Source organism: Bemisia tabaci, chromosome 4, assembly GCF_918797505.1.
Source record: "Bemisia tabaci chromosome 4, PGI_BMITA_v3".
NCBI lineage: Eukaryota > Metazoa > Arthropoda > Insecta > Hemiptera > Aleyrodidae > Bemisia > Bemisia tabaci.
In genome coordinates this window covers 16902365-16910857 of record NC_092796.1, presented here as the reverse complement: position 1 = coordinate 16910857, position 8493 = coordinate 16902365, and the positions used below count along the sequence as shown (strand labels likewise).

Here is an 8493-nt window from a genome sequence, read left to right as displayed (position 1 = left end):
TTTACGATTATTTTCGGTTTCAGCGGTTCTTCTGCGGGGTGCTGCCAACCCTGCTACAGCTAGATACAGCTTACTAGTTCTGTAACCAAAACATCTTGCGTCTAGCTTTTCACTAAGTGCGCTGTGATATATAGGCAAAAAGTGAATGTAGCCCTTAGAAAATCTTCAATGGCCCCTAAAAATCAAGCTTGATGCGCCGCATGGCTCCTGAAACTCTAAGGTGAGTTTCGAACACTGCCGCGGCAGAACTTCCAGAAGCGCTTTGGAACTTAACATAAAATTTGCTAAATGTTGTGATTTTCATTCAGTGGCGTGGCGTGCTTTGATATATATCATCGATTGATCACACCCTGGGTGTTGTAATATTTTGTCCTCTGTATTTAAAATAACAGCGGGCCGATTATTGAAATTGATAGACAAAGTTATAGACAAAGAAGACAAAAGAGATATGGAGAGATCCTATTGGTAGAAGTGGGTGGTTGCAATGGACAAAGGAGGTAGGTAATAGACTAACTAACGGCAACCCACGAGAGACCCGACAGTTAGTCTATCATTTCCCCCTTAGTCTATGAGAACCACCCATTTCAACCAATAGATCGCTCCATCCTCCGTCTTTGTACCATAGATTGCTTTGTACCCCTATGTCTTCTTTGTCTATAGCTTTGTCTATCAATTTCAATAATCGGCCCGCAGGTAAGTATAAAATAAAATAAACTGATAAAAAAAACTAACAAAAAAAAAAAAAAACACAGACGTTGCCCATTAAAGTTACCGTGTTTCTTGCGTGTGGAGGCTCCCTGAGCAGAAATCCTCCAGAGCCTACAATTCCGAAGTGGCGCAAGGGTGGACTTGCGAAGGGAGGTTTGTTGAATTGGGAGAATGAGCCGTGGGTGGTGAACAGGAAGTCACCCAGCCTGAGTCAGGATGCCGGAAAGAGATAAAATGGACCGCTTATACTTACACAGAATGCTGATACAGATATTTGACCCAGTTTGCCGCTTTCATGTACAGGGTGCGTCAACGGAGAAAAAATCTGCACATGAGAAAAAAAGTATTGTTTGAGTGACATTGATTTGAGTCTGGAATTCCTCAAAAGACTATGTCAGCAAATTCAGTAAATTGATTCGGATCCACCGGAGGTAAATTCTACTAGATGTTCGGTTATCTTTGCCTTACGTGTCACTGTTTCAAAAATGGAGAAGACTCATGGTAGAACTTACCATATTTTTGGTAAAAATGATCGTTTTTTATCAAGAATCGGCTGAGAAATACTTATTTAAACTATTTGCACTGGCACTGGTGCCTGCAGCATCTTTGAGTAATGGAAGTGGTGTCAGAGTTTTTTCGCGCAAAAAAAGTCATGGATGAAGCGGACATGGAGTAATAACGGTGTGTTACAATGTCTCGATATCTACAAGAGTTGACTCCTGACAATAATTTATTTTTGTGAAAACATATTACTGCCGATTTCGAGCTCGAATTGTTTGCATGAAGTTTTCAGAACCGTATTCAACCCTCTTGAATGTTTCCTCTATATGAACGTATAATATACATTGTCTTTTGTTGATCCTCCTTTCAGAAAAAAGAAGGCTCTTAATAGTTCTCTTCTTTGTTTCACAGGTAAACATGGGTGATGATTTTCAATTTTGTAGCAGCATTGGTTCACGTATGGATTGGTTTCTCTCTATTCTTGTTCCATTTTTTAGGGTGGTGAGTTTTTAAAGAGCTGGAGACTATCTAGAAAATTCAGGGAATTCTGCCCAACCCTAAAAAAGCAGGGAATTTTGCCACAAAAAGTTGAAATTTTTTTCTCCAACCAAAATATTGCATTCCTCTATTTCAAGAGCCTTCGCGCTTGAAATTTTTGGTGCAAAGAATTACAAGGAAAAATCCTAAAAAAGAAAGAAAAGTGAAAAGTCAAAGACTTTTAATATTCTAGAAAACTCGTGTCACTATTATTAACATCCATTTTATTGTGTGTTATCTCTCGAACTTCAGAATTGGATGGAGTTAAACAGAAAGGAATCAAGCCACATCGGGATCGAACCGAGAAAAAGAGCGGTTTAAAGTTTGGTCCTGCACAAGACTCAATGTAAAAGATAAATTTCAAGTTCAATTTCTGCAAAATTTTCTCCAACAAAAACTTTGAATTTTTGGCGATAGATAGTAGAGTAGTGGTTGAGTTCAAAACCACTCAAGACTCAATTTTTACCAAAATGTTGGTTGGTTCCTTCCTGCTAAACTCAGTCCAATTGTCCTGTCACTCCATTCACGACTTTTTCATGCGAGCGCGAATTTCATTTCGAGGAACACCCTGTACAGAGCTCAATCAAGCGGCTTATACCCAATTCATTAAGCACTTTACTTTACACTCGAAGCTGGAATCCCTCTGGTCGACACCCCCCCCTCCCGCTCGAGGCCGCCCTCGCTCGCAGGGCCGTTGCCCCCTCCCCCTCCCCGCGGCGCCACTCCTGAAAGCATAACATATTGTCCCCCACCCGGAGTCAAATACTGTATTCTTATCTGCGACCAGCACATTTCACTTATTACCTCAATACTGACTCCGCTCTTTTCTCCGGTCCCGCCTTGATTGCTTTCGATCACAGCTCTGATTCTCCATCAGGTTCACTCCGCGGCACTTTACAACCCCCGTTTACCTCCCCTCCAACCCCCGCGTCCGAGCGTAACTCGCTAACTCTCTTCGTTTCATCCGGCTCCGCCGTTGTCGGACTTTATCGACGACTCACAGTGGATCCAAGGTAGATTTACACAGGTATGGACAAGTTGAAAATTTCCCATGAGCCTCAGTACGTGTCACATGACTACGTGACGTAGGTTAGGGGGTCCGTTTTTTAATTAAATTACAATCAAATTAACATTCAAACGTTTGTGCGTTTAAACGTTAAAATTAATATCGCATTATCAAAATTTTGCAAAAAATCCCACAAAATTTTGACAAACGATAAACCGAACATAATAAATCAAAATAATCAAAACATACAAAATGGCGGACGTTAAGGGGCCTCTGGAGAGCCAATCAGAGGCCAGTTGTTTAGTTCTGTCCATACCTGTGTAAATCTACCTTGCAGTGGATCGTGTCAATAAGAGAGGTCGGACATGGTTTGAAAACTTAAAAATCGTATATCTGCATCAATATGAAATGTTGATGTTTTAAAAGTAGTTTCATTGGGATTTCTTGTAAATTTCCTGTAAAAATCATCCCTTGATGTTAAAATTGTGACGAGATAAACGTAAAATTTTACTATTTTTATCGAAAATTTCGTGTCAGGCTTTTTACATGGACTCGATCCACTGTGCGACTGTGCTTTGTCAGGGTGACAAGTCCTTTGAAAGTCAATGGAAATTTAGGGAGTTTTGCCGTAAAACCTGGAGATAGTTTTTTTGACCGTAAAACAGACCGATATCATCAGAAAAGAACCAACCCACATTTTCGAAAAAATTGAGTCAAGAATGTTTTCGAGTTCCACAAATCGTATATTATCTCCTGTCAAAAACTGAAAGTCGAAAAAGAGACATTAGTTTGTGCAAAGAGGGATTAAAGTTTATCTTACATTGAACTTTATGCAGAAATAAAACTTCAAACCTCTTTTTCTTAGTTTCAACACTGAATGTGGGTTAGTATCCTTCCTGATGAACTCGATCCAAATGTCAATATATTCTATTGCTTTTACTCGCTTCATCAACGCAAATTATATCTTCAGGCTTTAAGTTCTGAAATTTCATATTTTAACAATTTTAAAAAAAAATCGCGCTAAAATTTTTTCTATCAGGAAAATTTCCGCGACAAATTGCCACAGAAAAAAATTCACTGAAAAGTAAGCATATTTTAAAACCGAAGAAAACTTTTCACTCTGCGCTATTGCGTGCTGAAGAAAAGGAACAGTTAAATCGGCTTTTATCAGCTTTATTTGACGCGCGTTGATGACGGCGCAGAGATACAACTATTCGTGCTTGATGGATGTCCGTGTTGCAGCTGCAAAATTGAAGGCGCGACGATGCGAGGCGTGAACTCGCAACTCGCCGCTCTAGGTTACCAATGAATGAGGTGCCGCTCAGGTTTGAGAAAAGATAAAAAACATGGCTCGACTGTGTCTCTCCTATCATCCGCCTCGACTATCTTCTTTTTTTTTCAATTTGAAGTCTAATTCTTTCATGTTGTTTTTATATCCAAAGTTCGTATGTACGGGGCACCGCAAATCCTTTAGAGGAGATAGTCAGGTCACTTTGACCTGGTTTGGGAATTCTCGGGGTAGTTATCGAAGAATATTACCGCGACACTCAATTTTTTCCTTTTTTTCCAATTTGATACCTGATTTTTTTCTATGATGTATTTGTAAACCTACATCTATAGCCTGTATGTGCAGGCCTCATACAACCTGAGAGGCACGTGTTTTTAGCAAGCCTCGGGTCAATTTGACCCGGCTCAGTCATACAAGGGTCAATGCACCGTTTTGGTTAATTTGTCGGAACTAATTTAGCACGTTGAGAACAATGTTTCTACCGTAAAGCAAATATGACAGAAAATTCATTTTCAGACAGCGATTTTAATGAAGTTTGTTCGAATATTGGATCTTGAGAATTGAAGAAGAACTCTCTATAGTGTCTGAAAGATTAATTTGCGAACAGTTGTATTAAATGCCGTATCAATAAAGAAAAATGCAAAGTTGCAATACACTTCGGAAATTATTTGCCTTTAACGTGGCAGATTAATCATTCAAAAAGTTTTTGCTCGAAACTATTTTATTTTTGAATTACCAACTTCAAACTGCCTTCAAGAGCAACTGAGTATTAGTTTCCCTAGGCAGATAGGTGTTTTTAATGATGAGCGTTTGCCGTTACCTAGAGTCCCTTTATACCCAGAGTTACGACAACTCACTTTTGGTTGGGCCAGGGTTGGGCTGAAAGTGGCCTAAAAAAAAATCCAATTCTGATTGGTTCTCGCTCATGGAGGCCGAAACGAGTGCACCAAGATGGCGGTACCTCGTATGTGAACAAGAATAATGAAAATATTACCTAATTGTGGTTTATCAAGAGTAAATTGTTATTGCCATCGGTCCAAAATGAAAATAGATTAAGAAATTATTCACAAACCAATCTCATTTTCTTTTTAATTGATCAATTTGTTGATGTTGTTGTTTCTGTGTAACAGACATCGCAGGATTCCTGATCCTTATCCCCCAATATCGTTCGTTTGGGTTAGAGTACCTGTATAGCAAGAGTATGGACAGATGTGAAACTCCGAGAATCCATCAGGCCTTCACCGATGCTTCTGCGAATAAAGTTAGGGCCCAGAAATGCAGCCAACCTATGAATTTCAATTATCCAGAACGATTTACTAATACTATTGTTACGAACCGTCGTTTATTAAGCACGTGTTTGACTCAGTTTTTGCATAAATTTACTCAATTTTGCGGAAGAACGCTCATTTATGTACATTCTTGGCCATCTTGGTTAGAATTGGAACCTGCAGACTGGCAGTGAAATTTTGTGCGTTAGAAGTTGCTTAGAAGGGTGGCTGCACTTTTGCATGTGCATGGGCATCTTGGAATTTTCATAGAGTATCTATAGCTTTGATGACGTCATTGGGTACAGCGACGTTTTTATCCTGTCGATTTTCTTGGAAATGGTGTAATTTAAGGGAAAAAGTCATTCTATAAAAAGTGCTTGAAATTAAATAAAGAGTTGATTTAAGTAAAAAAATCGGACATTATGGTCCGTTTTTACAGCGTCAACATAACCCTCAACGAGCGTCTTGTTTACATTGATGACGTAGGTGGGTACAAATCCTCAAGATGCAAACACCTCCTTTTTTTTCTCTATGGCAATTTTGGGCCCTAAGCCCTCCATGAAGCGATCTGTCCATACTCTCGCTATACAGGTACTCTAGTTTGGGTGCACTCGTTTCGGCCTCCATGGCCAGCCAAGGCCGGCTGTCAGTCAGCTGATAATCGAGTTGTCGTAACATAAAGGGACTCTACCGTTACCCAGTGTAACTGCAAACTGCATCAAAGACTCAAATCCATATTAAGCGAGTGAAATCGGCATCAATGCATTTAATCAGCTGAGACGAGAGCAGTGCCACAGTTGCCACAGTCCCTTGCCGCGGCGTTGCCTCACCAACAAATTCCTTGGGAATAATAGAAAGCAGACTGCTTTTAATAGCGGGCCACCAGTTATTTTTTTGATATATTTTACTCACCATCTGGCAACATTCCAATCAAAGCTCTACTCGTGTACCATAACATAACCTATGACGCAGTGTGGTCTGCAGTTCGTTTGTTTACAATCAACAGTGAAGCTAGAGTGAAAACATGCAAAAATATACGTTGGAATCAGAAATTAAGCTGTATTCTTTTGAAATGTGTAAAAATACCATGCAGGAATCACTTTACGACTAAGTTCTGCAAGTCATATTATTTTTTCGCTTCAGTCCTTGGAATAGAATCTGTGTTCATTTCAAATGTGTGATAAGGCGAAGCATGCTGTGAGCAAGTAGTTATGCAGCAGCATTACTTATTTTCCACTAACTTAGTTTATCAGTGATTATTAGATGAAAACCTGTGGAAATCTACTTTGGAATTTGAATTTAATCTGTGTCCTTTTGGAATGTGTGAAGAGATAGAGGAGGAATCATTTTCGGACTAACAACAGGTGTGCACTGTAAGTACCTAATAGAATTTTTCTCCTTGAGGCATGACAATTTCAAAATAAGTAGGGAGGATTTTTCTCCAGGAGAATTAAGGATAGCTCACCCTCACCCTGCTGTTTCTACCTACAAACTCCTTTCTCATGGAGGGATTGTGTGCAGTTATGAATTTTAATTGAGTATGCATCTACAGTCTCTGATTTATCAGGGCATTGATAGCCATGTCGAGCAGATAGTTGTCTCTGTATAGTTTCGGAATAATTACCTACTGCAAATAGCCTCTGCTTGTGAGGATAAATTTCATGGCAAAACTAAATTTAACTGCACAATTTGTGTGAGGCACCGTGAAATTTCTCTCAGCCTAGACCTGCTCGTAGAAAGTAAGTGGCCGCGTCTTTTCAGTCTGGGGGATGAAGATTTTCAGCTGTTTTTCCTCACACTCACTTGACTGAATATGCAATTGACATGTGTCTTAAAATATGGAAAAAATAGGAAACTTTTCATTTATCTAGAGGATCACTTGTTTACTTTGATATGTTGATTCCAGACACTGAACTGCAGAAGTTGAAGGATTTGTTAGGAACCTCCGAAGCTCTAGCGATGATCAGGCCAAATATGCAACCCCTTCCTGCTGTTCCCTGCCAAGGTTGCATGAAAAAAATAGGAGTCAACATGAAAAGAAAGGAACAGAGTAAGTAAGGTGATTAACATTTTTAATTTTTTTTACATTCCTCTTGGTTTCCAGTTGTAATTTATGTTTTAATTTTATCCACTGAATTTAAATAAGAATATAAATGAAAAAATGTAAACAAATGAAAAAGTATGTGGTCACTACCTGGTTGTCCTCTGAATTTTCATGGATAGTACTTTGAAAAGTTCTGCATCATGAGACCATAATCAAGAAGCAGTAAGGAAAATGCGTTTACTTACTGACTTAACTGCAAGGGCTGACATGCAAAATTTGGGCTTTTAAAATGCCCATTTACCTTCACTGTAAAGTTGATGCAAAGAGTACAGTTCTAGAGTAATTAGACATTGTAAATTTGAAGAAAATTCCTCCCTCCAATGAGTATTTTCCTGCTTGAAGGAGAAGGAACAGCACATTATGTGCGATTGATATGCTGAAGGAAAAGCTCTCGCTTAAAATTAATGAAAAGAATCGGTCAGTTTAACTTGAAATATTCACTTATAACTATCAAAATTCAGAAATTTTTACAATTCATTGTGAGTGTGACCTTGGTGAATGATGATTATTTTTTTAATTTTTTAGGCCAGTGACGATGCAATTCTTCTAAAAATCACTACCTGATCCTTGAATTCTTGGAATTTGTCTATTCTTGCACGGAGTGAAGAATGCCTCATAGTGTGGAATATTTTGGAAGACCATGTGCAAAGAAGGTACAGATTATTCTTATTTTTTGGCATGCTGAAATAGATAAGTACATTTGTGAGAGGATTCACGGGAAAAAAAAAAGTTAAAAAAGTTTTGAATGGTAGATTTCTCTTGTTTTCTTTTCTAAAAAAAAAAAAAAAAAAAAAAAAAAAAAAAAAAAAAATATGAATACAAAATTGTATTTAATTTGAAGGCACTTTTTTGGTTTGCAGAACAATTTCAGTTCACTCACCCAAATTGTTTTGAGCCAAGGAATGTGCTTTTGAATTAAACACAATTTTTCTTTCAAATTCAAAAACTTTCTTAACATTTTTATCAGTATATATTAGATGCTGCAATTGATCCTTAATTTTTTAATGAGGCTCTGAACCTGGGTTTACCTCTGTGTTCAAGTTACCTGCTGGCTAATATACCTACTGTGAGGACTCTCACC

General features: G+C 38.4%; 1 long non-coding RNA gene across 1 annotated transcript; it reads left to right on the top strand.

Moving 5' to 3' along the window:
- The first annotated feature begins 6278 nt into the window (after positions 1-6278).
- Positions 6279-8171, top strand: LOC140224362 (uncharacterized). Its single transcript, XR_011899655.1, has 3 exons — positions 6279-6681; positions 7215-7358; positions 7938-8171. It is a non-coding gene; the product is annotated as an uncharacterized lncRNA (long non-coding RNA).
- The last annotated feature ends 322 nt before the right edge of the window (positions 8172-8493 follow it).